At 41.5% G+C, this 24,662-nt stretch overlaps 1 protein-coding gene across 2 annotated transcripts in view; it reads right to left on the bottom strand.

Annotated features, from left to right (window-relative positions):
• The window catches only part of SCFD2 (sec1 family domain containing 2), a 219,355-nt gene that overhangs the window by 19,832 nt on the left and 174,861 nt on the right, over positions 1-24,662 (bottom strand). The gene's annotated exons all lie outside the window — the stretch shown is intronic.

The following is a 24,662-nucleotide window of genomic DNA, read 5'->3' as shown; positions in this document are numbered from 1 at the left end:
ACTCAGTTGCTTATTATACAGCATGTCCTCAGCATGGCACGAGTCTCTGTAGCTACACAAGAAGCCGTAAGTCCTAGATGGCAAACAAAGTGAACAACACCTCTGTCACATTTGTAACATAGAGCATGCAGCACTTTCAGAGGTGCACGGTGTGCTTTGTTCTCCGCAGCAAACAGCCAAATTCACGCGCTAGCAGGCCTTGAAGAGAGAGCCCCACCTGGAAAGGAGCCTTTCCAGCTGCTGGTCTCCTCAGGGTGACAGAGACATGACAAAGCAAAGGGCTCTTCAGGTACTGCACCCGGGCCCAGGCTGGCAGCCTGGTGACTCCAAATGCACTTCCTACCATAGCAACAAGAAAAGCAGGAAAAGTCTGTGCTAAGTGCCGTGGAAATGATATCTAAATGTCGGCAAGAATTGTATTATTATCACAAAAACAGTTTTTCTCCCTCAAAGTTGCACAATTACTATTTTTAATGCATTTGCCCAAAGCAGTTCTGCTAAGATGTGATGTTTAGCTTCCACTGAGACCTTAAGGTTTAACCCAAACTCCGTTTAGAGAAACGTAAATGACCCCTTCAGTTTGCCAGGCAGTGTTTTGGCAAAGAGAAATTCTTATCCTTGACTCCATCCATCTCAGCGCAGGACCTACACTGCACCGATGAGGAGTAACAATACTTTCTCAATTTATTTGCTATGTTTGAGAATTGTTCAAGTTAGAGAATTACTGGGTAGCTTGGTATTTACATTGACCTGCTAACATGCTCTGCGTCTTTCGACATCTCTGCCCACCTTTCTTCTCTCTTGACTCCTAGTCACTGTCATAGAAGATACAGCACAAAATAACCTCTTCCAGCCACACATGCGCATGCGCACACACGCACACACACAACTTATCCTCTCAAGTAGCTTCTCTCGGGGTCAGTGCCGGTGTAATGCTTTGTGTGTTCACCTCCAGTCTTGCAATAGGTCCTGCACCAGCAAATTTTTATATTCGCACAGATGCAGAAACCTACTGACAGATACCACGTACCAGCACCTACCAGCATGTGTTAGGCTGCAGGAACTGAGCCAGAAATGGAAAACAGAAATCAAAGGCTGTCCTTGAGCAGGGTTTTCTTTTTTGGGGGGGAGTGCGACTCTGAACTAACTGCTCTACAGCTGTTGGGGGCCAGAGTCTCTATGCACTAAAGAAACAACAAAAAAAGGGAGTGTTTTCAAGATTTACAGGGAGGTCCTAACTATATCTTTGCATTCTGTACAGCAAATATATAAATATATTCATTTCTATAGGTCTGAAACTCTCACTATTAAGACTGTGATTAGACACTGACCTTTCATTTGACTGAAAACTACTTGCTGAAAGACTACAAGTCAGATCCTCAGCTGGTGCAACAGAACAAGAAAATGACTATTTCTGCAGTGACATCAAACCAAGGGACGGCGGATTTCTGCCACTATGTCCCACAAAGCCATGGAGCGAGCATGAACCAGGCCTCAGGGACTGCCCTGTTCTAATTCTAAGGCAGACGCTCTAATGTATATTTTTGGACAGGGCTCTTGAAATTAATCTTTTCTTAAAAAAAAAAAAAAGCAGAACAATTAAAAGAAGTATTTTTGTTGTTAAGTATGTGCAAGATCTGCAAGCACTGATACTCCGACATCCTCTTGGCAGAGGAACCTGAATGTTGTCAGTGAAAGTACTGGACACAAAACCCCACTCCTGCAGCTCATTACCCCACTCCATAAATGTAGTTACGTTAGCAGTGCTCATGAAATTAGTGAGATTGCTCCTGCGAGTGATCTTGTGCTGGTTTATGTGCAAGGGAATGGAGTCCAACAGCTGAAAAAAGTGAAAGCAAACACCTCTGAGATAGATGAGGTCTGCAAATAACGTCGGAACTAACAAATCATGGTTCGCGTTTATCACTAACACAGGCAAAATATTCAGAGATCTTAGACTGTCAAGGTGCTTTTAATCTACTCAAGGGAAAACATAAGAATGAGAAAACAGAGAAGTCAGTGTTAGCTCCCAATACAGAGGCTGAGCATTTTTAATAGTTAAAATTTATAAAGCACTTTGCAAATGAAAAATAAAATGGAAGAACTATATCGCATTATTGTGTTACTAGATTTTTATTCTCTTTGAGACACAAGCTTTCCCTTTTTTAGCCACATTAGAGATAAGCAGCTTCTGGCTAACATAAATAGTTATATCATCTTTGTGCTTTCTTCAGTCCTTTATCAGACAAAGCCATTGCTTTTGGCCAAGCACATCGGGAATGTTTAGTTTTGCTAGTGAATGCGTGTCTCCTATGTTGAACAAGTTCAGGCAAGGTAAAGATCACATCAAGTTTGCTTTGTTTTCGGCACTTTTTCTGTTTTATTGTTTATTTTTGGATCATTTAGAAGTCTTTTGTTTTGGCCCTACAGTTATTTTGCTCATTAAAAGAAATATTTTTTTATTCTCCTCCTGGCAACACTTCCCCCTCTCTTTCTTCCTCTCTCTTTCCTTACTTTAACAAGACCCCTTTTACCAAAAAGCTTCAAACCAGCCCGTCACTTCCCACTTCTGGAACTGAACAGCCAGTTCCCAGTGGACACAATCCTGTTTTGTGCCTAGACACCCCGGGGCGTCCTGTGCCTCGTCCCGCTGGGCATGTCCTGCTTTGCTTTTGCCCAAGGCCAGCCTGCTCTCGAGCAACTTCTTGGCTAAGTGCAGCCTCTGCAACTCTGCTCACTACGCAACCGCATTTCCAGGGAAATGCTGCTTCCGAGCTTTGCTTTACAGTTTGTGCTAACACACTCATGGGCGAGAAGAGGTTTTGAAATCATTTATCCTCATGATTTGTTTAACAGGCCGCATCATTTCATCCAGTTCCTTACTCATTAACACAACAGCCTGAACCAAAATGAGAGACGTGCAATCCACTGTTTGCCTTCAACGACGGTCCACAGCTCTCCACCCTCAGGGCTGAACAAGCAGCCCTGAGAAGACCGGAGTTGCCAAGGTGCTATCCTGTAGCTTCGTGTCCCACGGTGGAGGAGGACTTTGAGCGAGCACCAGCTGAAGCTGCTCCTCGGCCTGGAGGCCTTCTGTGAAGTCCTTCCCTCTGATGACGTCTCTGAGGTCTACCACACTGAAAACGCACAGTGCAGTCTTCCTCACTGACCAGAAAAGGAGGTCTCTCTTGCCTTTCTGCATGCCTTTCAACGAGTCCTACAGCCATTTAACATCTTTGAGACTCTTTTTTCCCCTACCAAATATGACTGAAATTAGACAACGGATTTAAAAGTCAGTCAGCAAAGTCAGTTTTTCTATACAAGAGCCTGATTTTCAGAGGAAACCAAGTAAAAAAATTTCCTTGGCTTTAACCTCCGTTTGTTTTTAAACACAGATGTTTAAAAAGGTCTAATTTTAGGAATACTTAGAATTTCTTTAGCATGAATTGGTATATATTCTCATTGTCTTAAAATCAGAGGAAAACATTTATATTTATAGTGCACCTTTGATTCTAAGAAAGGGGTAAGGTGCCATTACATAATCAGAATCCTTCTTCTCAGCTTAAAAACTCATACTCTGTCAACCCATGCCAAGAGCCGGCACTATTAAATTTGTAATCAGGAAAGGTTTATAATGCATTTTTCCCCCCCTACCTTTTAATTTTTGTGCCTATGAAGTTAAATGGAAAACTTGCTGACACAAGTATCTGCTATATTTGTTGAATCAATTTGATTTAGAAATGTTTAGTAAAAATATTTTTCTCCATTTGACCTTCTCCACTGTAGATCCTTCCTTCTATACGCAGGAATCCACAGAATAAGTGCATAGCTGGGTACAGATTCTCAACCAGGGCAAACCGGCCTTGCCTGCAGTACGGTCAATCCTAAGAGCGGCTCTAATAGGACTGAAATGAATCACAGCACGGAGTTCTGAAAGCCAGCTTTCCTGCTGATTTTCTAAACGGTAGAAAAATGGTGACCTTCTAACACTATCAATTTTTGTCTCTACAATCTCACAGACTCCATTAAAACATCCCTAAAGCTCGGCTGGCCCAACTAAGCTTTTACTACTGTATGCAGCATTACAGACATTGAAAGCTCCAGGATATATTTTTCATCACCGTGGCTGGATTATTGCAGAGCACGATAGAAATAAGAGACGAGGCAGAGAAACATCATGCAAATCGTGGCCCAAGGTGAGCAGAGAGGCTCGTAGCTGGGACTGCAGCAGGTATGCACAGAGTGGTTGCGGGGTCAGGGTGGGCTCCACAGTAGCAGAGTTGGGTGCTGAGGCACCTGGGCCAGCCCTCTGTGCGTCTTTGGGGAAACAACATGCCGGCTGGCGGCGTAGGATGAAGCACTGGAGAAGGAGGAATGACCAAAAATGAACGTGCATATTCTTTGGCTGCCCGAAGCTGGTCCGTTGCTCAGGAGCCGAATTGCAGAGCCTCTGCAATGGCAGCCTCCAACGTTCATCTTGCACCGTTCCTCTGTGTACCTAGCCTATTTGTTGCCACAGCAGGGAAAAGAGGGGTGCTTTCCATGGCCCATCAGAAAAGTGGCTTCTTTGGGACTTCTGATTAAGAAAAATCACACGTCTGGGGAAGTCATGGCTCTCTTTTTCCTTCTGGCAGTCTGACTTCATTCCAGCTCTTCATTTTCAAATGCATGTTAAACAAAAAGGCTTCCCTTTCAATCCCTTATTGCTGAAACCAGTCACAAATGCCCCAGGTTCCTCAAAGGCTGCTCCCCACCTGTAACACTGCAGCAGGTCTGAGGAGCGGTGCAGCTCTGCAGCAGGTCTGAGGAGGGGTGCAGCTCTGCCCTGGTTTCTCCGGGGACTGGAGAACAAGAGGGGCTGTGTTGTGCGAGCGGCGTGCGTCGACAATCCCCTCCCGCTCACACCCTCGCAGTGAATGGGGCTGTGTGCACGCACGGGGAGCAGAACAGGATCCCTCTGCTCTGCCTGCTCCGTGTCACTAAGAAATATGCTCCTTTTGCAGCAACGACGAGGTGGAATACATTAGCAGCTGCACAGCTCACATGTTAATTAAAACAACTTTTCCTGTTACTGATTTTTCACTAAAAGTTAAATGTCATTAGGAGTGCACACAGAATGACTTCCTTTGATTCACAAACTCTATTACATATGGGGAAAGGCATTTAAATGAGTGTCTACCAAACTGAAATTTCTCGATACTGCTTTCCTGACAGTATTAAAGAAGCCCAGTTGTGGAGAACAGAAAATCATCATTAATCTCTATGGGCTTAAACATTTTAAACCACATGTCCAAGATCCTGATGGACGTCCTAAGAGGAAAACAATCAGCTTCTGCAGTAGGTGGAGGCCTGATCTCACCAATATTGCTTCTGTTCTCTTTCCATCCACTTGCACTGAATTTGAGCAGAGTCGAACCTTCGTGACCTGCATTCAGTAACTAACAGCATGAGGCCACTGGCCCTCATTTTTGGCCTACTTTTAAACTTTTTCATCAGAGATAGCACATCTCCTCATAAGCTATACATTAGCATAACCATTAGGACCAGAAGGAATCCATTTTCACATGAAGCCCGGAAAGGGAGAATGGAGTTGCTCTTCTACAATCTACGGTGATTCTAGAAGCCAAATTGCATAGTTTTTCCACAGATTTCTGAAATTAGAAGGAACATACTTTAGGAAATGGACACAGACAAATACACACTGTGAACCCATGAGATCTGTAATTACACAGTGCCACACGATTTTTCCCTGCTCGAATGTAAAAGATGAGAACTTAAGAACTGTGTTTCTGAAAACCTTTGACTGCACTTTGTCTCTTTCAATATATGGTACAGGTGTTATAAAAAGCCTCTTTCTTTCTCTAAAGCAGTATTATAATTATTAACACTTTGTAAAGGTCTTTGTTACTTCTCAGACATGTCATAAAAAGGCTATGATGCAAAGTTGAGCATTTAGGAAAGGTGAAAGTTTACAGCTTTACTTCGGTTTATACTGTAAGGCTGTCAGTGGTAATAACTTAGTCTTTCCCTAAAGCCCATTTACAAAAATAAACCAACATAAACCCTGCAAACCATGGAACTGAGCTGGCAGAGCAGATAAGCTGTTTTAGGAGCACATACTAAAGGATGCACTGAAACAGAAAACTAGTATTTAGAAGAAGATAAAATCCAGCATCAGGATTCCATTATGCAAGTTATTTTGTGGATATGCAGAGTTAATTGCTTGTCAGTGAAAGAGAGAAAGAACAGAGAGACAGGGTGCCTTGAGGGTCAGAACTCTCAACACAGCACTATGATTCTAAACTAATGAAAATCTTCTATTTATGTATTTTAGATGATAGTGTAATAATGGGGGCCATTCTTTTTCTAGCATATAAATCTAAAACTATGTATATGTAATACTACAGGTATATGTTTTATAACAGTTTTGATATATTCTTACATGCAAGGTTGTTAGGGAAAAATGTACGTATGAGTATATATGGGTATACAGATCATGGTTGTTTTTTGCAAAAGAAAAAAAGTGTAACAACCAAAACTGGGATAGCATTTGTGGGATATCTCCTGTCATTTTTCTTCCTGATGGATTCTGTCATGCATTTCAATCTTCATTCTTAAATCTGACTCGTATTAAATCTGGCTTTCTATTTGGTCAAAAAGAGAAGGTGGATAACCAAACAAGGCACTTCTGGACAAGGCAGGACAGGGCGAGAATGTAAGACTATGGTCTTACAATAGTCTTATTGTAATAATACAATTGCGATACAAGCAGAACGTGAAAAATCAGAATTCACTATATTCTGATTTGGGGAGTAAGCGAGGCTGTTCAACAGCCCTTGAGAAGAGAGCGCCCACAGGAGACACAGCCGTGTCTGCGATAGCGTCCCAGCAGCACCCTTCACATCTCCACCGCGAGGGATGGTGAGGGCCCAGTTGCACCCATCCTGCCCCTGGCATCTCTAGCGAAACTGTGCACTGTGCCAGCGGGGCAGTAGTTTCCGTGCTGTCCCAGCTTTCGGTGAGGAGTAAATGGGGGGTCTGACGAAAGGCCTGAAAGCAGCAGCCAGCGTTCAGCTCGCTGGTTCTCACAGCTCCCCTTGGAAAGAGGTACGTGATTTATGCACCAGAGGCAAAAGAGCTCCAACTCCTTGAGGGCATAAAAGAGGTCAGCGTCACAGCCACAACGGCAACTCAGGACTTCCTGGTCCTGGGCTTAACCAGTCCTTTCGCCAGTCCACAGACAACTGGATAACAGACTGCAAATGCCAGCAGGCAGAAAGATAAATAGGGGGATGAGGAAAGCAAAGAACAGCAGCATATAGAAGAAAATATCAGAAAAGGGAGGGAGAATGGGTATGATGTTAAAATTCAAAACAGAATGTTTTTCTTCCTTGATTATTAGCAATGGCTGCTTTGAACCTGCTTGAAACCTGAGGTTCACATGCAGGGTTATTGTAAGACTCCAGCTGAATTCTGAAACTTCAGAATAAATCAAAGGGATTATTTGAAAAGCCACAAAACAGAGAAGGTCAGCTCCACATTTCTATAAATGTCATTTCCAATTGGATTGGCACATGGAGAATAAAAACAAAGCAGCGTGCAAGAACTCTCTGGGGCAGTCACCAGTATTGAGCACCGCGAATCATGGTATGGATGTGGTTTCTGCGACGGGAGGAGGGGAGCAGCTGAACCGCTGCCAAAGAAACCACTGAAGCTAGTATTGTGATGGCAAAGGTGCAATTTGTAGTTAATTTTAATCATGACAAACATCTCCCATTTGAGAGAAAGGTCACACATGTTTTTTAGAGTAGCTAAACTTGGAATCCTAAATCTCCACTTAAGCTTTTAAATAGGTGTCCAAATTCTAGCAGTGCTGAAAATCCAGTGATTGCATATGTACATCCGGCAGTTCAGCATCGATCTGCCCCACTCTCAGTTGGGACGCACTGAACATCCATTTTTATGACACAAGGACACATCCTGCGATCTCTGGAGCTCGTGGAGGACGATGGCACAGCCATGGTTGTGTGATCCATTGCAGGGCACTGAGCTCTAAAGGCTACACAGACCCGGCATGCTACAGCTCTGGCTAACAGCAGCTAGTCTGTATTTGGTCCATCTTCAGCACAGCACAGAGATTTCAACACCAGGTACAGCTTAGGCTAAGAGCCAGCAATGTGGCTAGAAAGTTTGTTGGCCTTAAGTCTTGGAATCTATTCTCAAAACTGCTTTTTGGCTTGCAAGCTACATAAAGCCTATGTGGCTCCTTAAGCACATTGTGTAAGTGTGAGTGGTTCTTTTTCCTTCGCTCACACATGAGCTAAAAGCCATGCACATGATTAAGTACTCTGCTGAATCTTATGTGCTGAAGCCAATGGATATCCTGCACTTGTTAAAAATCTGGCCACTTACCTACCCGATTAAATATGGATTTAAGACCTAACTTTGGAGAGTCATTTTTTAAATGTTGGCTTCAATATCTGTCACTTGGACATCTCTATTTTACAGGAATATTTTATTGCTCTCTTCTTGCCAAAATTCAATAGCACAACATGTAATATCAAGTTTTATGAAGTACTACAAACTCGGTTACTGGAAGCTCTCATATTACATGAAATTAAACCTGTCATTTCAATGAACAATTATAGGGAAAACTATAGTGCATACTAGAATAAATTACATAAATTAATTGCAGGAAGAACTTAAGTTATGCTCAGATGTGCTTTTTGAAGGGAATTAATGCAATAGATTCATTAGGGAACAATTCAGTTACTCCCTCAAGCAGCCCATATCTTAATTAGAAAAACACACATTTTGAGAATGTTAATAAAGCTATGGTAAATGCTCTGTGACTCTAATAAAGCTTCTCAATAATGTTCTTGCAAGAACTTAATAAAACTCCATGTAACAGAAAGTGATACAAAACTCTATGAAAATACCACTCCAGAACCTATATAGTCAAGCATCCTCAGTCTTTTGCAAGTCACTCTCAGCTACCCTCCTTTTGTCTTGTGATTGGTAAGTGCATTTTGGCAAGAATATATTCTTGCTCTCATCAAGGGCTTCCTTGCTATACGTGCATCTGCCAGTGCCTTTTAGTGACCTTATGAAGCTGTGCTCTCAGTCTTGGTGCTTGCCTCTTGCCTGCCCTGCAAGGTATTCCAAGCAGTATCAATATAGGCAGGACAAATTACACACGCGGAAGAGGAAGAGGTTGGCATCCAGTTAGCAGTGGGTACAGTAAGTACTAGCGGTAAGCAAAAGCCTCCTTGGCCAGGGTGTACCAGAAAGGAGGACCCATAGGTGTGAAATGGTATGGCTATTCTCCTTCAGAGCAACTGGCACAGCGGCAGCACAGACAGCACCTTGCCACTGCTTTCTGTCATATATCTGCTCCAGACCTTAGAGCAGATATCCTTGCCCTTTGCATACCAGCTGTCCAAATGATGCCTTTCTTATCCCAGGTCCATAGGCTTTATACTGGCAGCTGCCTGGCCCTCCAGGAACACACACGGATTCAAAAGGGATCAGACAATGAACACTGAATACTCCGTCAAGGGCTACTGAGCACAGGGACCTCAGATCTGCCTGTGGTCGAGGAAGTGCTAAACCAGAGGTGGCCAGGAGGGCACCCCAGGCAAAAGGGAGCTGCCCTCTTTCTGCTTCTCTTTCTCTGAGCATCTGCAGGTGGCCGTTATGTGAGGGACCACATGGAGCTGCGGCAGCCTTCACTTACGTTATGGCTGTGCTTACGCTCCAGCAGTGCTAAGATTATAGCACGTTGTTCTACCTGCGTTGAAAAAAATCTTATGTGAAGAAAACTGTGTTTAACGCCCTTCATGGAGGAACATGCCATAGGCCTATTTTGTCTTTGCACTATGAGGTCAGGACAGAAGGGAGGACGCTTGTGTGAAAGTCTATGTAAGACAACGCTCTACCCAGACTGCCTCAAAGGAAAACTTTAAGAAAATATGGCAAGACTTGTAACTGTTCTTAATTTTTTTAATGTTTTCTTATTTACGCCAATCACAAGGAATCACACTCTTAAAACAACCTAAAAAGTGAAATATGTCTTTCACTGTTTTTGTTTGACTTTTCCATCTTCTGTAACTTGGATAGTGAAAGTGCATATGATCAATGGCTTTTGCATTCATAGTCAAATTGGTTGTATGTTTTTTATAATGCTAAGTCAGGCTTGCAGAAATGATTGGAAAATACTTCCTTTTGAAAGCAACTATCCTACCTGGAATTTTTAAAAATGCATGAAACCATCTCAATTTATGGATCTAAAAATGATGGTTATGGAGAAATATCTAAGAGACGTTTTCTTTCCCAACTTAAATTCTGAGCCAAATTTGAACTGTATCCTTAAATTGGTGAAGGCAGCTTTAAACAGTAACATAAATGTATAGAAACATAAGATCACAATTAAAATGAACAACTGTAATCTATTCATCAGCTCCTGAAATAAAACAATATTTTTAACAGGAAGACAAAAATAATGACATTGTAATGGTATGCATAATCATCTATTCAAAAAGGCCTCTCCACCTGATACACTACACAAGAGGTGAGAAGCCATCTAAAAACTGACAAGGATAATAGGCACTTAGGCTGCATTCAATGGGCTTTACTTAATGATAGATAATAATTGAAATTTTGATTTTTTCCCCCTCATTCAAATTAATAGAATTATGGTATATCCCTTAAGCACCTTTTGCTTTAAATTCATAACTATGCCCAGAATGATTTTCTTGTTTCTCTTAAAAAATAAAAAGACAAGGCTTACACATTAGAATTTAAATGAAACTATAAAAGGATTAAGCATTAGTCAAGACACTAGAAGGTCATTTTCCAGAAGAGATAGCATGAAAAAGCTGAAAGCTAAATGCTAATTCTGTGTTCATCTATACTGTTATGAGGGTTTTGATGCTAACAGTAAACAAAAATACACCGTAACAAGTTTACAAAGTTGATGGTAGTAGGAAATAGAGATACTAGATAAACAGAAGTATCACAGATTGCCAGTTTTCATAATATTTGAAATTCACGCATGAAAATCTATCACGTGACACACCATTTTTGATACACGTTATGTACTATTCTGTTCATGCCACAGTACTAAGCTGGAAGAGAAATGAAAGAAAGAATAAATGCCATGTTCTGCATAATTATGACAGAACAAAAAATGCAAAACAATAAATGTCTAAACTGACACAGTTATTCTATGGCATTAGTTTATAACTTAACTGCAATCTCAGAAGAAAAATCTACTCTTAGGGCTGCACACAATGCTCACTTCTGAAACCCTGATTTCAGAAAGCCTTCAGCTGTGCTTAACCATATACTTAAGACCAACTGAAATCCAGCCAGAACAGCTTCACCTTTATTTTAGCATCCCCGACTCCACAAGAAATAAAAGTCCTACTACTCTAGTGATGCTCCAGAAAAAATCATTAATTTTTAAATAAACATGCAAAGTGATTGTAACCAAAGTAACGCCTAGCATAAGTGGACATTTCATGGTAATTATTCCGGTGATTTTTGATCCAGATTTTAGTGAGGTATCTTACAGGGCTGTCTTTCAAAACATATTTTGCTGACACTTGCAACAATATACATATTCACAGTATATGTTAATAGCACAAAGGGATGAATAGTCACATCTTGCGGCTAAATTTCAAGCAAGATTCAGTAAGTTTACGGCCATGGAGTAGACAGATGATCTTGTAAATCAGCGAATAGCAGCTCAGGTGCAGGTTCAGTTCTTCGCTGTGCTGCTGGCTTAAGTTAGGAAGCCGGATCATTCACAAGGCCAACGAAGCGAGGCCCCACGCTGCCTCTGCGCGGGGTCCTACTGACTTCAGCACAGCCAACAAGCGAAGGAATTAGCCTACACGCATCTAACTGCTGACTGGTTGCACCACTTCTGCCCACAGAAATACTTTCTTTTATCCATTTTACTGTCTCTCGCGAGTCTCAGCTCCTCTGGACAGGAGCTGCCTCGTGCCACGGGCCCGCAGAGCACGTAATGTAGTTGGCGCTATCAGGTGTTGCTACTGCCTAAACAAAAAAGTAACTCCATGATCAGTTCAGAATAAGTATGTTAAGAGAATGATGAGGATTACTAATCACGGCACCGCGCGGGGCATAAGCTGATCAGAAGAGGAAGCCAAGCTGCGAATCTCTCAGAGGCTGTATGTGCTACATGGGGGAAGGAAGGGCTCCTTCTAAACCATGCGCTCGACGGCGCATTAGGGAGAACAATTTCCTGTGTGACAGATTGTATAATACTTTCCCTCTTAATTCCATAAATAGCGTTAAGAATTGGGACATGCCCTGCTGCCTGCCTCCTCAAACGTATCAAAAAGCTGTCTACATTTTGTGAAAATGTGAGGTAATGATGCTGCAAACCAGAGGAACGTGGCTGATGATGTTTGGCTGGCGCCCGGGGGGCTACCAGGGGAGCACTGATTTATACTTGTTCTGGCTGTAACGCTGCTTCCCCTGAAAACTCACATTGACACTAGATGCTCTTTGGGGCTGAACATGGGGCTGGACTAGGATAAGGACCAGAACAGCTTTTCTGTCCTGCAAATGAGAATAAGCGAAATATAACGATTTTCAGGGAGAAGGAGTGGAAATACTTACGGTAGAGGGCTTCACTGTATAACAAAGAAGAACCTTTTAACACATAATATTGAAAGCAAGAGCCACAATTCTCCACACTGAAATCTGTAAGTGTACCTGAATGACAACCTACCACACTGCAAGCCATGTATGATCAAAGGCAGAAGGTGGCCAACACAGACTAGAAACCGGAATCCTGAAAACTTTTGCATTTACATCATGACAACTCACAGCCCTCGTTGGAGCCATTGAGACCTACCACCTTCAGTGACACTCTGCATGTAAATGAAGCGTCACGGCTTTTTGGCATCTTGGCCTTCACAAGGGACATTTCACATGAGGGGACTGGCTGGGGCTCTAGAAACTTGCACTTCCCCTGTTTAAGAGGCTTGGCATCTCACTATGCACCACAGAAAGAAATGGACAGCAGGCAGCAAATGGGCAGTAAAGACGTCACACATACATACCTCAGCTTTTCAGATATGTACTACCTAGTGATGGGGCATGTATGTATCACCAGCGCCTTCTGAAGGCAGATCAGGGATTACGTTGAAGCACAGTCAGCACAGCACAGCACAGTCACAACTTTGTCAAAAACAACAAATGCTAATCATGGCAAGCCGTGCATGTGTTTTAATGTATTTACCAAATCCACTTTGTGTTACTAGACCAACTGTACTGTATGTTCTACATATCACAGGCACCCTGGAGAGCAAAACCTGGCTCTGGCGAGGTGCCGTATGGAGCTGCCGAACAAATGACCTGATGCGATTTTAGTGTTTGTCAGATCTTCCTCGGCAGAATATACAGAGAAAAACAGTTACCATTTTTACAACTGTCTGTCTGTTTCAAAAGCACAACACAATACATGTGGACTTGGAATGGCTGAGCCAATTTTTGAAGATATGAATCACGAACAATTTGCTTCTGGTATAAAAACAAGCTGAATTGTCATCTTATCAGAATTTGATATTAGAAAGCTTTGTGTCTGAATAAAAGGGTAGATGATAGTTTAGCCTACAGCGTAGGTGATTATGTTATTGAGAATAAGCATTACGTCTCTGATAAGATTAGGAAAAACATATTTTGCAGAGGTGTTTGCTCTTCATGAATCTCATGAAAATATCTATGCAAGAACACTATTATATTTTGAGTCAGAAATACGACAAACTTCTCTCTTCAGCTTTTGTTTAAGCAGTTGTTTATATTTTTCACGACCTACCGTAAGAATATTTTATTTGAAATCACCATTGGAGTACTGTCACAATAGATAACTCTTTTTCTTCTCTTTTGGGAATGTTTCACATCTCAGCTAGAATAACATCCTAAAAAAAGTGCCTTCATGGAAGATTTTTTCCTTTATGAAAGCAGGTAACACTGACTCATCTAAATGACATAAAAGCCTTTCTATATTAATCTGCTCTTACAATACGTTAAAATCATGCACTGCACTTTGTAAAGTTCAAAAGAAGACGGGCCAGTCCAAACATCTAACAATCTGCAGATAAACAAGAAAAGGCAACCAAGTCAAATGAACTGGCAGAAAGAACAATAATAAATCAATAAAGAATGCAGGTTATAAAGCACTGCATGAATTATCCCACATTGTGTTAATTTTTAAAAGGAAATTATTGTTATACAGGAGACAAGACACAGGCTGCACAGAGCAGAGGTTGACTGAAAAGCAAAATAAAGTGGGGCTACAGAAAGGATCTGAAAGAGGAGAGAAAGACCCTTTTATGGCAAGGTGGACCAACACTGCATTATTTGTTTCCATAGTATGACCGACTACATTACGTGTCCCCCCATCCATTCCTCTGGGCATCTGTTTGTTGCAGCTTACCAAAGACCCTGCAGATCCCTGGTTATGTCCCACCAAAAATTCTACAGTTGATGATCATTTTTACAACTTATTCTTTCTCTTATCTATTAACTGAAAAGGACTCTGTAGTGCACACTGCAAGTATCAGTTAATGAAGGAAATGATCTGCAGTGCACACTGCAAACGCATGTGCAGAAGGAGGAAATATCCCAGAGTAATAATCAGAATAAACTCATATTCATAAAACAGGTAATAATTCATACGTGCAATCGATAAAAAAGACGTGGACAGAGGCCTCAGTTCAGCAGAACACGTAAACACACACTCAACTAAAAGGTGTGACGGGATGAAGTCAGGCCAATGTTTAAGTGCCTTGTTGAAGCAGTGTTCAACTACTTGGTTTAAATCAGAAATAATCATGCTATTTTATTTAACAAACATTTGAGCAGCTTGTGGAGTTGGTCTATAATGTTTTATTTTCTCCTGTAGCCCTTAAAAGTCCTCATTTCCTGGCTTTAAAAAATAGAAAATTATGTATGCATTGGTGAAAACAGGGCTTTTAATGCAGGCTTGAAGAAAAAACAACTGATGGAAAATGCATGGGATTTGCAGCAATTTCCATTTAATATAAATTGTTCCTGTTTCCAGAAGAAAGGAATAATGAAAAGTAGTAATAATCTTGTAGTCAAGTTTCAACACCTGCTTATTTATTCTGCCCGAAAGAATAAAGGATAACATGATTTATGCTTCATATATACTGTAGAAGCATAGGGATTTTTTCATTAAATTGTGCTTGCCTAACTATGAAAGACCACATGCAATTTCAGTATTAACTGGATTTTTTTTTTTATTAGGAAACAAAGAGATTAGCAAAAGCAAACAACGACCCGAGTCTGAAGGACTGACAACAGCAATTTGGAACTGCTGCGAGGGCTGACCTGCATCGCACTGCACACTCCCGTTCGCTGCCCGGGGACTGTGCGAATGCTGCTCAGAGCAGCTTTGGCTTGAGACCACCGGGTTATGGGGCAAAGACTGTCATTTGCAGGATGTCTCTACAACAGCTATCGTAACAGCTAACAGTAATAGCAATATTAATAATAATTCCCCTGAGCTAATAGGTTCTCAAAATGATCAGCAGATACAGAAATACTCTCATGGATATGTACCATATGTAACGAAGCCAGTGGTGAAGAGGAGCAATTGAAAGTGGAAAATTACGATATAACGTAAGCTCCTCCAAAAGCGCTACAACACTGTTGTGTCTTGCTCCTTTCCTCCCACGTGTAACCGAGACCTCTTCTTTTGGACAATCCTGCCGGATCCACAGAGCATCAGCTGAGTCCTATGAAAGGCTAGGCACTCATGGGTCTGACTTTCGAGTGTGTAAATACCACCACTTGCCTCCTAATCGATCATTATTTAGTAAAGACAGGCTACTTAGGCCAACCTTCATTGTAACAAATTAGACGTTCACATTTCAGAACAGCAACCTTTTCTTCTAACTCGTGTGTGTGTTGCTGAGACTTCCACCACAACCATGTTTTCTTTCAGAAAGGGAAAATACTTACTAATTTTGGTCTTTAGTCCTTCTATCAGCCTGTGGCTGTTTATCTGAATAAGTAATTTGTGAACAAGTCAGAACTGTAGAGGATGTAATTGTGAATGTGACCCTGTGAAAAATCACATCTACAGCTTTTTCCCCAGTGTTCAAAATCAGCTGCCAGAACCCCATCAAACCTTTCACAGTTTTATATTGCCTCACTCACTACCAGTTATAAGTAATCAAGACTGTATTTCATAATGATTGGTTATTTCTCCCTCTACGGTTCCTACTTGTATAAAAAGAAGGAAAGAAGCCTCACACTTTCACACAGACTTTGAAACCGGACGAATGGCCTCATTTTCCCCGCTTTTACTCTTTTAGCCAAGGGACTGTTGAGATTGGTGAAAGAAAACTTTAGGAATCAACCAGGAAAAAAGAAGAAAAAAAAACATGTCAGATAAACTGTAAGTTATATGCTCCCCTCTGTTTTCGCTACTGACCTATTTGGTCCTCAGCTTTCTTGGAGAAGCCGACAGCCATTCTGAGACACAGATGCTGCCCTGTGTCGCTGATTATCTATTTATTACCTCACCTCCCTTTTGGTTCACCTAATTTTTGAGTTGCAGCAATAGAGAGCTTTGAAAACAGAACAGCACCAACAGCACCACTCACAGCCCGGCTCCTCTTTTCCTGCTGACTATATATCTATTTTCTTCAGAGCACTGTCCCTGCAACATGGGTATGTAAAAATCAACCCCTGCCTGCTTGCCTGCCTTCTCTTTTCTAATTTCTGAGAGTTTCTGGCACAAGGGACTTTGTCATCAGTTATTTATGTTATGCTGGCTATCACTGAAAAATGGATGTATGCTTTCACAAAAGAAATGGAAATAAAGCAAACAAATAAAGCATGCAATTAGTAAAGCTTGACTGTGCAGCAGGTATCTACTCAGAATTATCACTATTGGCTCCAGTTTTGTTTATACTGAAAGAGCAGTCCAGAAAGCAACCTGGGCCAAAGAACTATTACTGAGATCTGGCTCTGCTTCTCTGTACCTTGAGCCTATGACCTTTTTTTGTTTGTTTGTCTGTTTTCAGAATGCCTGCAAGGCTGACCAAGGACAGCTAGCTTTAGATTACTCTGCATTGTAGTCTCAGCTGAAAACATTATTTGACATTGTGTATTGTCAAAGACTGGCTCAGCACATACGACACCACACTTAAGGCATACACTATGTTTTACAGTATTTTCTGTGAGTGGGTACCTAATGCACTGAAATAACTCAGCAGAGAAAGGATCAGCAAGAATCTTTTGGAAGGAGTTGCTTATGTTTTTCTGCTGCATAAAAAACCTAGTCTCTCGTATTCTGAATATGAGCAAACTTTCCCTTTCACTGCTGAAGGATAAATGCTTCTGGGAGCTAATCTCCAGGCAGATGGCCCAACCGTTAATGTCAGCTCCACAGTCAGGTAACACCAAATTCAAGATACATAATACTTTCATAAGCGCAGGCATACACATGACATTAACAAATATCTAGAGCGCAGGTGCAAGGCTCCCATGAAAGCATCCAACCTCTTAGCCTCAGGCCATAGCTACCTCCCCTGCTCCTCACGAGGTCAGTCAATAAGCTGCAGGATAGTCAGAGGAAGAGGAACCAGGGAATGACAGAGGAGATGCTGATTCAAAGAACCAACCATGCTGTCGTCTTCTGCTCAAAGCACTGAGTCTCACTTTGTTAAAACAGTCTAGTATGATTCTGCCTGTTCATTTTCTCTTACCCAATTCTAGCCATGCAAATAGCCATAATTACTGAATATCCCCATCTGCTCAGTGGAAAACAGCGGTGAAATCTTTCTCTGTCAAGACTCAGCCTGTGCTACAAGGAACCACACATGTTGGTGCCCAGAACTGGTCTTTCTGTTCCTCCATATTTAACTTTAAACTGTCAGTTTTTATAAAGTTTTTGCTATCCTCTAGCTGCTTGGAAAGCCAGCTTCCACGCGCTGCCTGCTCTCTCCACTGGTGCCTTGGTGAGTATGGGGTACTTTTATGTTGGTAGCACTAGGCACTTCACAGCAAAACCAGATGTCTCTAAGCAACTGACCTTCCCTCTAAAATCACAAATCTCACTTTCCGACTGACAAGTGAAACGCATGCCAACACAGCTAATGAGAGATAATTAAAAGGCCAAGAACTGTTCCTTCAGAAATGTTTTGGTTGCTATGCATCTCCCTCTTTAAATTCCAAGCCCCATTAGTCATAACATGAACAAAATGATTCACTACATGGTAGACCATTAGGCTCTGAGCCTTTTTTTTTCATATAGTTTGGCTGGAAGCACGGCACTGAACAACAGGTTGTTCTCTCAGATCCTTCCTCTGCGCCCTCTTTGCTCCAGCGACACCCTTAACTCAGCCCTTCTCTCTCCTTCCACCGACACTGTGGGAAAAGCCCTGCAGGTGGAGCTGGCTGCAGAGGATGGGCACCCGAGGACTGCGCAGTCCCAGCTGGCGACCCTACGTGGGCAGCCGCAATGCCCATCACCGCTGCCCTCCCGACGGCAACACGTGGTTGTAACAGCAAGCTGACCGCTAGCAGGTTGTCACTCATGACCTGTCAGGGCACAGGGAGCTGAGGAAAGGGGCTCTGTACCTTTTCAGTAGGAACTGGGCAGAAACAGGACACTACCCCATGATTTTTGCTATCTGTGCATTTAAAAATTTGACAGTTGACAAGATTAACAAGCTTGTCCATCACATTGACTGAAAATACTTTGCTTTCTGTTTTTCCAATTGTTTACCTCTCTGCTCACAAACACAGAGCAGTGAAAGCATTCAGAGCAGCAATGTGCGTGCACAAGAAACCCAGCCATGGTGCCTGGCTTACTACAGAGGAAGTATTTTTCAACCACAGATACTTCGGTGAGAGACACGCAAAAAGCTACAGACAAATTTATCATTTTCACTTTTCAGAGCAAACAGCTAGGCAGCAGAACAAGGATGTTTTGTGCTAGATGAACTCACCTGTCGTATTCAGGTGTAAAAGCATCGGAAAAGTGACACAGTAATCTCCAAGCATCAATAAACTTCATCTCAGATGTGAACTATCACAGAGTAATAAAATGTTCACGTTTCCAAGCAATAAAAAAGCCTAAAGATAAAGACAAAGCTTCCCCATATACTTCATTGCTACTTTCTCCTAGACAAAGTGTTGTTTACAATAGATGCTGCACAAGGTCACCCTTACAGTTTCAGTCAAAGTCATGGTGATCTCTGCCATTTTATTCAAGAAGTTTTCACCATCTCAGATGTAAAATTATGACTGCTTCAATTATCTGAGATGTAATAAAGTCTTCTTTTCCTCCAATGGGAAGCTTTCTTTTCTTTTTTTTTAAGATGAGATTTTATTTTTACGCCAAATGACAGGAAATACCATATTAAATTATTCTATATGGCATTGGGAAAACATCCTTCTTCCTTGCACAGATATGTCCTCTTTCTTCAGTGGGGCTGAACAGAGCTTAGAAATTAGTTAAAAGAGACTTTTATAATATAGGAAGGTGACACAAAGCAGCACTATGGTCAAGATCCCTGAGCAAGTTTGCGTTGTGCTGCACTGCAGTGCCATGCAGAGATACCAGTTCAGGTCCCAGGAAGAGCACTCTCGCAAGGACGATGTTTCATCCAGACTAATCAGGTCTGCTGTCAGCATGGCTGATTAGCTGGAGTGACACGTCTTCCAGGTACAGCTCTTCTGCCTCCAGTCCCAGAGTTTGTTTAATCAGATGTCTCTGCACTGCGTGTTCCAAATTACAAAACCAGAGGAAAAACATTAAAAATATTTTTGTGTTGTCTGTTTTCAATCTACTGGGAAGGAAAAAAAGAAATGGTAGGAGAAAGCAGGGTCTCTACATCCCCTTCTCACAACAAGAGGCAGCTTACAGGTTGGAAAAGAAGAGATCAGCCTGAGGTTCACCACAGTGCAGAAGACCCACCACAAAACTTGAGCTCCATTCACATTTCACTTGCCCTGTTTAGATGGGACACAACCAGCTGTCTCTGAGCAGTGTACACAGTAAGCACCGATTCCTTGGCAGCGAATGGAAAATCATATTTAAATTGGTCCTGTGACCCCTCTGCTCTTGAAGTGTCCTGTCATAGTTTATTACAATACTCCGCAACTCCCAGAAGCTTAATGAGACCTTCTGTTGTTGTTGCAGACCTGCACTTGTTTTGTTTTGACTATTGGCCATTTAAAAAATACACTGAAGTGGGATACATCTCAAATAGTGTTAGCTGTCTGAAAAACAGGAATCTTTTCCACACTCATTATCTAGACTCCCCCAAGAATATAGTGCATGGCACTTCTGGATGGTAATGCATCTCATCCCAAGGTATCTCCTGGAAAGGCCCATCTCTTCTCACTGCCTATAGACAGGCTGTGAAAAACTTTGCCCGATAACATCAAATTATGTGAAATAATTCCCATTTCCAACTAAAGACCGAAGACACAAACATGGAATAAACTAACGTAATATAACTCTGGGATAAGAAAAAAGGATTAACCTATAGACCAGAAAAAGTATGCAAAGAATAATAAGGCATGTGTTGTTAGTCAAAAAATCAACTATGAATAGATGGTAGCTTTCGCCTCCAACACATTCGAAGTCATAAATGCTTACTCTGCAGATATAATTAAGCTGTCCTACTTCGTACTTATGCCAACATTGCAGAAGGAAAAAAATATGGAGAAATGAGACAGATTATACCTTATCCGGGGAATAATAAATGGAACACAATACCCTTTAGGATGAATCTTTATAATATTTGCTTTATTTACTTTTTACATAGTCTTTTTCATAGCGTCTCCAGAGTGCTGCACTGAATTCAAAACTCAAGGCCCTTTCTTTGTGAAGATTGCCTCAACCAAGTCTTCTCAAGAAAGGGAAGCAAATGAAAGCAGAATGAAACAATGTCCAACCAAAATTCTGATTGAACAAAAAACAGCAGAATCTGAAGCTCTGATATGTGAGCCAAAAAGGGCACAGGCTGTTTTTTAAATCTCAGAGCGCTTCTGCACAGCTAGCAGCTAGAAAAACATATTTGCAGTTGTAAGCTGAGCAAATTTGATATGAGTCACAGTGGCTATAAACATGGAACCCCGACAGTGTTGTTTGCGAGTCATTTCTCTGCATATAACCACGCGGATTCAACTGAAGACTGAATAATTGAGTAACTGCAGAATACCAAATGTAGTAAATAAATGTAAGAGAAAGGGAAAAAAATCACACAGGCAATGACAGTCTAACGGCTTGCCTTTCAAACAGGCAGAAGGTTCAAACAAATTTTGAACGAAAGAATAAGTAAAAGCTAAAAATGGATGAAAAAGATGGACAAAAGCTGACAAACATAGATCATAACCTGGTTCACCAGATACCTGTCTGGGTAAGATAACTGATTGTCCCTCCAACAGAAATCTGGTAGATCAAACCTATTCAGATTTCAGTAAAGCGTTTGATACAATGCCATATGGAGAATTAGTTTGGGGGGAAGAGATAGGACTCAGGAAAAAAGGAGACAATGCAAGGAGACAAAGAAGGAGAGACAATGGTAACCTGGGCTGGAGGGAGATTTTCAGCAAAGTTCCTCGATGACTGGTCTTACTATTTTTGTTAAAGATTTTGTCACAAAAAGTAGGAGCACGTTATTAAAACTGCTGATGACAAAATTGGGAGGCATTGTCGAAGGTGAAGGGACTGGAAATATTTTACAAGACTTATGTTCTGAAGCAACAGAAATGAGAGAAACCACAACAGTGCAGCAATACAAAATGAGACAAACCTCACCAAGGTCACAAACATAGCAGGTAACAATAAGAATCCTTTCTATCAGCTGGGGACTCAGCGATGGAAAAGAATAGGGGGAAAAAAACTGGGTGGTATTAGTTGATCAGAGGATGACTGGGCTGCCAATGTCATGTGAAGCAGGTAAAACATATCAGAAAAGGTACTTCCTGTAGATATAGAAACATTAGTTCCATTGTAAAAATGATAAAACCTCACCAGAAACAAATTGGGTCACTTGTGCTTGAGATAGATGAATTCAAACTGAAACAAGCTTAAAGAAGATCTGTGAGCATGACTACAGAAATAAGAAACCTTTCTTACATTAAAAGACTGTGGCGTGTTCAGCAAGAGGAAGAAAGAGGATATGTAAGCTGGAAAGTAGAGTAAGTATCCAACCATCAAAGAATGAGGTCTTCAAAGGGCCTTCATGTGAGAGTAGTTGGATACAGTTGGAAATAACAAGTAATTTCAAGATGGATTTTGAGAAGTTTGTAAATAAGATTATATAATATGGTTGCCTAGAAGTGAGCAAGGGAAGACCTAGTTTGGTGGTGAGGGAAGCACCTCCTCATTTCTGTCTTTCCATGAAGACCCTTGATCATTTAAAACAATTTTTATATTTCAGTGATTTAATATTACATCTAGGAAAAAAAAACATGCGATTGCTCAAACTCTATATATGTTCTCATAAATGCTAATGTGTAGGATTTTGACTATTAAAGGCATAGAAATGTCTGGCAGCATTTTTTAAAGCCTGGTTCAGTCTAGCTGCACGATGTTGGTGACCAGTTTCACCAAGCACATTTTTCTATCCTGACAAAAGGCTCAGTGGATTGCTATGGGACAGGCTGTCTGAGAGGTTTACAATCCGTTAATGACAAAGTGCTCAAAGCTGGGAATCAGCCTCTAATAGAAATGAAAATATTTTTCCCCACAGAAAGTTATTACAATTCTTCGTTCTTCTCTCAAGACTTAAATGTAATCACTTGAGTAAGCTGCCTAGCTGTTGCAAAAGACTGGTAGGAATAGCAAAGCCATCAGAGACTGCAGATGCGTAGTTCTTTCACTTTCCGAATATGCTAAACTGCTTCAGCATTCAAGAAGCGTAGAAAGGTCATCAAAGACGCAAAGTAATGAAAAAGTCAAGGCTGAGAGGTAAGAAAAAGGTTGAAACTAGTTGTATGCATTGTGTTTCTAAAAGACAAGGGGAAACGAGAGATTTCATAGCATACAGGCGCTGGCAAATGTGACCCTGTTTGATCTGCCATCCATTCTCACAGAGAGGACTTTCACCAGGTAGTTCTAGGCAACATGTAAAAGCAAACGCATAGTCTCACTGCTCAGAAAGCTTAGGCGAATGGAAGGAAAGATGAGGGTAAGGATGTATTTGTTAAAAATATCCATTCCAAACACCTTCTGCTGCCTATACTCCAGAGAACGGGGACTTGGTATTTGGCTATGGCCTGGTCCTTTAGCCAGGGACATGCGTTTCCATGTTCCTCTGAAAGTCTGCTCCCGTCTGGGTGATCTATAAGCCTCTGAAAGATCATCACTCACGCTCACTTAAGCCTTGCTGGATCTTCACACTTAAGATCTCTACGGATGTGCTTGCCAAAAATATTCCGGTCTCTTATGGCACTTAGTGCTAACAGAACAGTGTTCTATAACTAACAGAACATCGCTGCTATAAAATGATCTGTTACTTCATAGCTCTTAATTGTGATCAGACTGCAGAAAATGTGCCATTTTCACAGGATGCTGTAAGCCCATGCCCTTTCCTGGGCTATATCCAGTCCGGGAGGGCTCAGCTGCTGAGCTGGTGCCAGCGGGTTAGACCCCAAACTGCAGCAAGTAATGGGCTACTAAAAGCAATCTGGCAATGACAGGGAGAAACCACCTAACCTGGCAACAAAAGGCGCAAAAAAAGTGGAGATGGGAACAAGGAGACTGGTTAGACCATTAGGAAGTACAGACAGAGTGAGACCTGAGAGATGGTGGAAATTAGACCACTTGAGAAAGCTCGCAGAGAGAAGTGTGGAGTAAGGACTGGTAGCAGACTAGGACAGGGAGCTGGTGAGGGACGTGGAGGAGGCAGAGAGGAAGCCTGCTGGTAGGGAGAACTACATCTGAAGGGAAACTCAGGGAGCCAGAAGGTGAGTAGGCCAGGAGAACAGGACAAAGGCGGGCAAAATTAAAGACACAAAAAAGCAATGCATGGCATTACATCCTATGCCTCTATGGTATACACAAATCTGAACCAGCAGAATATGAAGGTTTCAAAGTTAAGCACGCAAAAATTCTTATTTGTACACTTAGTTCACCACTTTTGCATACTGCTCACTTAATGCCTATTTTGATTGCTTGCTTGTTTTAGGTTAGGATGTTTTGCTTTAACTAATCTTTCAAATTGCACTAATATCCTCAGAAAAACAGCCCTAAAGGTAACTTGGTTATACACCCATCTCATCCTATAGATGGGTTAAAAGAAAAAAAAACTCCATCAAAAGATGAAGTCCCTATCAGAAGTGGGCTGTAGTAAGTTCATTTCTACTTCTTTTCAGTGTTTAGTAAGTTGTTAAATTACAGAGGAATTTAACAAAGAATAGTTATAGTTATCAACAAGTTTATGATGTCTGTTTACTTTACTAAACCTTGTTCCTCACCAGGGTAGTGCTCCACAAAATTCAACATCTTGTTTTTGTAGAAGACTCAGGAATAAGTATTCATACTTGAAATGTCTAAACAGCTCCAATCAAACTCTCTGTATTTACTGAGAATGCAAACAAAATGACATGACCTTAGTAGAAATTGTTAACTC

This window comes from Dromaius novaehollandiae, chromosome 4 (genome assembly GCF_036370855.1).
Source record: "Dromaius novaehollandiae isolate bDroNov1 chromosome 4, bDroNov1.hap1, whole genome shotgun sequence".
In the NCBI taxonomy this organism is placed as follows: Eukaryota; Metazoa; Chordata; class Aves; order Casuariiformes; family Dromaiidae; genus Dromaius; species Dromaius novaehollandiae.
This window is presented reverse-complemented; position numbering and strand designations above follow the sequence as displayed.